Genomic DNA, 8,554 nt, shown 5'->3' on the forward strand with positions numbered 1-8,554 from the left:
CTGACAAGGTTGATGAAGCATGACAAGAAACAAGTCAGTTGAGCGCGTTAGTCACCAAGGTTCTCTGTCACCATCACAGGGGCATGGAACCCATTCAACCTGCCGTTCAGGCAGCTGGAGAAGAACAAGAGCCTAAGCCTGACCGTTGGCAGAGCAAGTCTGTAATAAAGGTCAGGGTGATAATGCTAGCCGCAAAGAGAGGCGAGGAAAGGGACATCTCACACGGGCCTCTGTAGCCCTGGGAGCTCTACTTCCCACTCCTTAGGGTTCATGGAGCACTAGCCCTCAAGCTCATCTTTGGACTACGGAGTTGTCCATTTGTGTCAGTGGTATGGGCGCTCACCTGCCGTGGCACGGGTTCTGTTTCTATTCACTGATGTTAGTATAGATTCCCTTGCCTGTGTGCACTGTTTAGGGGTTACTTCTGGCGACTGTAAAGTCTATATGAGGCCCCTGCTCTACACTTCACCTGCTTCCTCAAGGCCACTTGTCTTTTTTGCTTTTGGTTTGGTTTGGTTTGATTTTTCGAGACAGGGTTTCTCCATGTAGCCTTGACTGTCCTGGACTCACATTGTAGACCAGGCTGGCTTTGAACTCACAGAGAGTTCTGCCTCCCAAGTGTTCGGGACAATAGGCCATATGGCCAATGTTTAGGCATCTTGTCCAAGTCTGCACCTTTAAGTGTCTGTCTTTCCCAGAGCTTGCCTTTCACCAGAAACTAGCTGACCCTGTTGCGAGTCAGCAGTTAGACTAAAGACAGATAGGGATGGAGCGACCCTGTTGTGAGTCAGCAGTTAGACTAAAGCTAGATGAAGACAAAGCAAGATGCCCTGTGTGGCAGGACATTATGGCCCTGCCTGGAATTCCCTGTGTTTTGAGAAAGGCCTGCAGTTCGGTTGCTATAGCAATATGCTTCCCTGCCTTCTGACGTATAAAAGCTGCTGCCTGACTAATGAAGTTTGAGAGTTTGATCAATCAGACTTGCTCTCCTTCTTTGTGTTTTGCATTTTCAACAGGTGAACTCCATCCCGAGTTTTAGTCGAACCCCGCAGGCCAGGGCACCAAGTGCTGGGATTAAAGGCGTGCACCACCATGCCTGGCTCATCCATTTGTCTTTTTATTAACTAATTAATTTATGTTTTTAATATTTTAATTGTGTGTGTGTGTGTGTGTGTCTCCTTCATGTCATATTTCTCATCACAACTCCTTCTGGGTGGTACACTAAGCAGTTTTTCAAGTTCCAGGAAGTATGAAAGGCAAGTGCTACTTAAAGGCATAACTGACGCCCAGTGGACAGATCAGCAGGTAAACAGCCTGAGGGTAGTTCGTGGAAGACATACGGCAGAAGGAGAGAACCAACTCTCCAAAGTTGTCCTTTGATCTTTATAAGTGTGTCTTGGCACATGTGCCCCCTATGCCTACATATATAAAAATGTAAAAGAAAGGGTATAAGTGAAAAATGAAAAGCATAAAAAAGAACAACAAATTGTTTACTGCTGGGCCTGGAGAAATGGCTCCGTGGGTAAGAGCACTTGATATGCAAGCATAGGAACCTGAGTTCAGATCCCAACACCTATGGCACATTGTTGTTGATGTCATTGTACAACTGAGGCTCGTCTCTGTAGGCCTATAACCTCAGCAGTGCCAGAGAAAGAGACAGGAGGCTTGCTGGTCACCAGCCTAACTCCAGGGTTAGTGAGAGATCCTGTCTCAGGGAAGGAATTAGGCAGAGAGAGTAGGGTCCCTTGCCACCTCCTCTGGCCTCTGAGAACACAGTCAAGCCTCTGTACACATGTGTACATGACACACACACACACACAAAATAGAAAATATTTGTTGCATAGAAACTTTCCCAAGTGAACTTTTAAAGCTGTTATTGCTTCATCAGGTGGTAGTGTTCACCTTTAATCCCAGCAGCCAGAAGTTAGACGCAGGTGTACCTTTGTGAGTTCCAGGCCAGTCTGATCTACAGATCTGCAGGCTACATAAAGAAACCCTGTTTCAGCGGGGCAGTGGTGGCACATGCCTTTAATCCAGCACTCAATCGAAGAAGACCCCTGAAGGACTCCACATATGTGCACCCCATGTGCACATGTGCCCTCACACATATGCACTTACACATATATGAGCAGATACATGAACACCATACACACACACACACACACACACACACACACACACACACACACAAGAAATGCAGAAGAAGAAGAAGAAGAAGAAGAAGAAGAAGAAGAAGAAGAAGAAGAAGAAGAAGAAGTAGAAAGAAGAAGGAGACATCGACAAAGCTGGGAAAGCACATCATTTTTTTTGGTTTTTTTTTGGGGGGGGGAGTGTTGGTTTGGTTTGGCCTTTCAAGACAGGGTCTCTCTGTGTAACCTTGGCTTTGTGGACTCCCTTTGTAGACCAGGCTGGCCTCGAATTTACAACAATCCGCCTGCCTCTGCCTCCCAAGTGCTGGGATTAAAGGCGTGCACCACCACTGCCCAGCTCATACTTGATAATTTTCAAGAAATATAGGGGCTGGAGAGATGGCTTCGTGGTTAAGAGCCCTGGCTGCCCTTCCAAAGGACCTGGACTTGTTTCCAACCATCCACATGGCAGTTCAACCCTTTTGTAAATCCAATTCCAGAGGAGCCAACGCCCTCTTCTGGCCTCTGAGGGCACTGCTCACATGTGGTGTACAGACATATATGTAGGCAAAACACCCATACATAGTAAATACAACTAAATAAAATATTTTCTTTTTAATTTAAAAATGAAAAGAAATGTGAGGAGTGAGGCATGGTAAAGCGCTTGCCTACTAGGGCAGGGCTATCAGCCAAAGCCTCAGCAATGAGAAAATCTAGTGTGTAAATAAAATGACAGAGCTGTGTGTTGAGCCCAGGGCCATGTGTACCTGTGTGCATTTCCCCCAGAGATTTGATGCTAACAACGTCTGCCATCAGCTTATTACTTAAACCAGAAGGTACACTTTTGGAAATAATTAAATATCCATGGCTCATTAAATCTTATCGTTTGGGAAATGGCTGCAATAACACGGTCATTTTCCTGGCAACCCCTAAGCCTAGAGCATCAGTCCGTGAAGCATCAGCACGTGAACCTGTTTGTTAGCCTCTAACTGCCTACTGGACTGAAGGATTTTGCTGCTTCAAGCAACCGTCAATCAGAGTATTTAATTCTCCATCTACTGAGCCCAGCATCTGTGCAGGAGAACGAGGTGTGGTGGTGTGTGCACCTGGGTTAGAGAGGGAGAGCAGGGTGTGGTGGTGTGTGCACCTGTGTTAGAGAGGGAGAGCAGGGTGTGGTGGTGTGTGCACCTGTGTTAGGGAGAGCGGGGTGTGGTGGTGTGTGCACCTGGGTTAGAGAGGGAGAGCGGGGTGTGGTGGTGTGTGCACCTGTGTCAGAGAGGGAGCAGAGAGAGCATAAGGAGTGCAGTGTCAGCCATGGCTACACAGCAAGCTTGGGGTCCACCTGGGATGAGACCCTCTACGTCAAAAACAAGCTTCTGGTAATACTTTTGTTACTGCCCAGCCCATGTTGTCTTTGCAATGTAGGCAATAAACTTATTTTCTTCCTGAAAATAATTACAAGAGATATCAAAAGTTTAATATGTCATCATTGCATAGTGGCTTAAAATTTTTTTTGTTTCCTTTGATCCTAGCACTCGGGAGGCAGAGGCAGGTGGATCTCTGAGTTGGAGGCCAGCCTGTTCTACAGAATGAGTTCCAGGACAGACAGGGCTACACACACATACACAGAGATTTATTTCTGTACATGTATAAGTGTATATGTGTGTTCACAGCATGCCTGGCTTGTTACATGAGTGCTGGGATCCAAACTCCAGATTTCATCATTGCACAGTGTGCTGGTTAGTTTTAGGGTCTTTTGTTTTTTGTTTTTTCCTTTGTTTTGTTTGTTTGTTTGTTTGGGGTGTGTGTGTGTGTGTGTGTGTGTGTGTGTGTGTGTGTGTGTGTGTGTTTGTTTGAGATAGGGTTTCTCTGTGGAATAGCCCTGGCTGTCCTAGAACTTGCTTTGTGAACCAGACTGGCCTCGAACTCACAGAGATCCACCTGCCTCTGCCTCCTGAGTGGAGTGCTGGAATTAAAGGCATGCACATCCACGTCCGCCTGGGAAGAAAATATTTTGTTTTGTTTTGTTTCTCTGTGTAGCCTTGGCTGTCCTAGACTTTGTAGAACAGCTCTTGATTTGAAGAGGCACAGAGTTGAAGGTCATTCTCAGCCATAGATGAGTTCAATTCTGGCCTGGTGTACATGAGACCCTGTCTCATATGGGAAAAAAAAAGAGAGAAAGAAAGAAAGAAAGAAGAGGAAAGAAAGGAAGAAGAAAAGAAAGAAAGGAAGAACAAGTGAAAGGAAGGAAAAGAGGAGGAAAGAGGAAAGAAAAAAAATCTATGCCCTACGCAATATAAACGTAGAAGACCCTGGTCATTAAGCATGTGATGTCGCATGCCTTTAATCCCAGCATTTAGGAGGCAGATGCAGGCAGATATCTGAGTTTAAGGCCAGCTTAGTCTACTTAGGGAGGTCTAGGCTAGCCACGGCTGTGTAGTGAAAACCTGTCTCAAAACAAAGCAAACAATGACAACATCAAAAACCCGATGTGATGGTCAATCTCAGGGTCAATTCAGAGACACCTCTGGGCATGTCTGTGAGGGTATTTCCTCTTTAAGTGAGGAAGGAAAATCCCCTCGAATGTGGCCTATATCATCCTATTATATCTCTCCTCAAGCCATGAGCCAAAATAAACCCATTTTCCCTTAAAATTGCTTTATGTCAGGTATACAATAAAAGTAACTAATACAGAAAATAAATATATACTTTTTATTAGGAGGATGCTTAATAAATAAACATGATAAGTGTTTCAGGATATTTGATCACACCATGAACCCCAAGGTTGTGTATTGGGAAAACCTGTTTCTAGTTGTGGTACGGCTCAGCCCTAGCATACACTTTTAATCCAAGAACTTTCTGTTAATTGTAAACAGGCAGTTGTGATGTGGCTCAGCCCTAGCACACACCTTTGCATTGCTACACTGCTATGCTCTGCCATGCAACTCTTCATTGATCGTCACAGGTCGTCTTCTTCTTCTTCTTCTTCTTCTTCTTCTTCTTCTTCTTCTTCTTCTTCTTCTTCTTCTTCTTCGATAGGGTTTCTCTGTGTAGCCTTGACTATCCTGGACTTGCTTTGTAGATCAGGCTGGCTTTGATCCACCTGCCTCTGCCTCCCAAGTGCTGTGATTAAAGGCGTGTGCCACCACAGCCTGGCACGGGTCTTTTCGCAGAGAGAAACAGCCCAGAGAACTTCTCGTGGTGTGCCAGCTGATTCTGGCTGCTTTCGATGACTCGTGCTGATTTTGCAGAGCTTTGCTGCTTCTGTTGGATCTTGCCACTGCTATGGATTCCTGTTGCTACTACGGATTGTGTGGGCTGTTGGACTGGGCTGCTCGTATCCTGACAACACAGAGTAGAACTGGCCCAGGGAACTACATCTAAACAGGTCCACAACCCCTTTTTCCTATTAACATCCATTCTTTCCTTCCTCTGGTCGGTGGGGTAGACATGAGGTTTGAGAACCCTAAATAAAGTAGGTTTTTGAAAAATCTAAGCCTCCAGATAAGTGTGCACATAATCAATGTCGGTCTGCAGACAGGTGGATGAATAAAGAAAATGTGGCGTGGGCCGGAAGAGATGGCTCAGTGGCTAAGAACACTAGCTGCTGTTCCAGAGGACCTGGGTTCAATTCTCAGCACCCACATGGCAACGCACAACTGACTCTAACTCCAGTTCCAGGTAATGGATTCCCTTACACAGACATACAGGAAGGCAAAACACCAATGCATATCAAATGAAAAATAAAGACAAACAAATCATCATTGCAGGATATTTGATCCCATTGTGAACCCCAAGATTTCGAACTGTAAAAACCTGCTTCTTGTTTGTTGTGGTTCAGCCGTAACACACACCTTTAATTCCAAGAACTTTCTGTTTATTGTAAACAAGTGATTATGGTGTGACCCTAGCACACACTGTAATCCAAGATCTTTCTGTGCACAGGATTTAATAAAAAATAATAACCCTGGGTCAGGAGGCAGAACAAGAAACCAGCTGACAGGGATTAAAGAGTAGGAGGGACTTGGAGTTTAAGGGTATTTAAGACAGTGTGGATAAGAAGCAGGGCTTTTTGAGCTTTGAGTGAAGAAGCTTTTGGTCTTGTGTTTTTTGGCCTTTTCCTCCTGGGCTGTCAGCTGAGCTAGTTAGCAATCTTTTGGCCTTGGGCTTTTGGCTTTTGGTCTTGTCCTTCAGGATATGAGCTGAATACGAAGGTAAACTGAGTGCTCTCTCTGCCTCTCTGAGCTATCAGATTTTCATCCTAGCATCTGGTTCCTGAGTCTTTGTTGGTAAAATTGAACATTTGGGATTTACTTTTCTTCCAAAACAACAAATCATTAAAGAAAGAAAGAAAAGAACATGGTGGTGCATGCCTTTATTCCCAACACTTGGGAGACAGAGGCAGGTAAATCGCTGTGAATTGAAGGCCAGCCTAGTCTACAAAGCAAGTCTGGGACAGCCAGGGCTAACACAGAGAAACCCTGTCTTGAAAAAACAAACAAACAAACAGAAAAACTTTGTTAATGTTATTTGTATAAATCTGTTTGTTTCTCCATTTTTCTCTTAACCTGTCTATATACAAATAATTGAGACTGTTTTATATTTGTTTGATAATAAGCCTAGCAACATAACAACTGAGCAGTTAGCTGGGCCTGGTGGTGGCACATGCTTTAATCTCAGCACTCGGGAGGCAGAGGCAGGGGGATAACTGAGCTCAAGGCCAGCCTGGTCTACAGAATGAGTTCCAGGATAGCCAGGGATTGTTACACAGAGAAACCTTGTCTCAAAAAAGGTAAAGAAAATAAAAAAAGAAAAGAGAAAAACAAAACAAAAAACAAACAACTGAGCAGTTTTTACTGTATTTTTAACTCTCTAAACTAATTTGGCTTCTTCCCAGCTTATACCCTGGAAATACTTGTGTTTTACTTTTTGTTTTTGTTTTTTGTTTGTTTTTTCTAGACAGGGTCTCTCTGTGTAGCCTTGGTTGTCCTGGACTCTCTTTGTAGACCAGGTTGGCCTGGAACTCACAGTGATCTGCCTGCCTCTGCCTCCCAAGTGCTGGGATTAAAAGCTTGTGCCACCATGCCTGGCCTTGTTTTTGTTTCTAAGATTTATTTATTTATTATTATGTATACAGTGTTCTGCCTGCATGTACACAGGGCATCAGATCACATTATAGAAGAGGGCATCAGATCACGTTATAGATGGTTGTGAGCCACCATGTGGTTGAGCCATCTCTCCAGCTCCAATATTTGCACTTTGTAGCTTTCCGTGTTCCAGCTTCTCTTCTGGTGTTTCCTGGACCTCTCCCATGGCCGAATCCCTTACTTCCTCCTCTAACTCCCCTGGCTGGCAGGAAGGCCAGCCCTCTTTTTTTCTCCTGCTCAGCAATTGGCTGTAAGCTGCCTTATTGGCATATTGGGGGACAATTGGGGAGCAGTGTTTACACAACAATGAGAGAGGAGATTCTCAGAACAAGGATGGCAACCAGATATGGGGGTGCAGAAATCAGCTTTTGAATTACACCATAACCTTATGCCTACAAAATGTGGTATCAATCAGACATGGTGGTACACGCCTTTCATTTCAGTACTCAGAAGGTAAAGGCAAGTGGATTGATGTGAGTTTGAGGTCAGCCTGGTCTACAAGGACAGTCCAGGACAGCCAAGGCCAGATAGAGAAACCCTATCTCAAAAAATCAAAAAACAACCAACAACAACAACAACAAAAACAAAAACAAAAAATAAATAAATAGAAAGCAAAAGAAACCCAAAATGTGGTGTAAGTGCACAGGGATTCTTTCTCCTCCAAAGGGATGAAACCCCATTCTTTGCAGCCGCATACACCAGCGGGAAGACATCATGTCAAGTAGAAGAGCTTGAGGTGGTGCGGCTGTCGTGTGTCTCCTCACATGTGGAAGCTGAAACAAGATAATCTGTGTGGGAAGCGACTACCAGGGCTAGAGGGAGGCTGGATAAAGGAACCAAAACACAGAGGAAGACGCTCTGATATTTCAGAGTACAATAGTGCAACTATAGATCACAATAAGGAATTGCACGTTCTGCTGGCCATGGTGTTTTGTCAGGTGTGCTGGCACCTGAGTATGATCCTAGCACTCAGGAGGAGGCAGAGGTAGGTGGCTCTTTCTTTCTGAGTTGAGGTCAGCCTTATCTACATAGTGTGTTCCAAAACAACCAGAGTTACTTAGTGAGACCCTGTCTCAAAATACACACACACACACACACACACACACACACACACACACACACACACGGTTTTTTAAAAATGAAGATATAGGAGAGGAGAACTTGCCAGGTGTGGTGGCGCACACCTTTAATCCCAGCACTCGGGAGGCAGAGGCAGGTGATTCGATGTGAGTTCAAGGCCAGCCTGGTCTACAAAGCAAGTCCAGGATAGTCAAGGCT

The sequence above is a fragment of the Acomys minous genome, assembly GCF_964271855.1.
Source record: "Acomys minous genome assembly, chromosome: 17".
In the NCBI taxonomy this organism is placed as follows: domain Eukaryota; kingdom Metazoa; phylum Chordata; class Mammalia; order Rodentia; family Muridae; genus Acomys; species Acomys minous.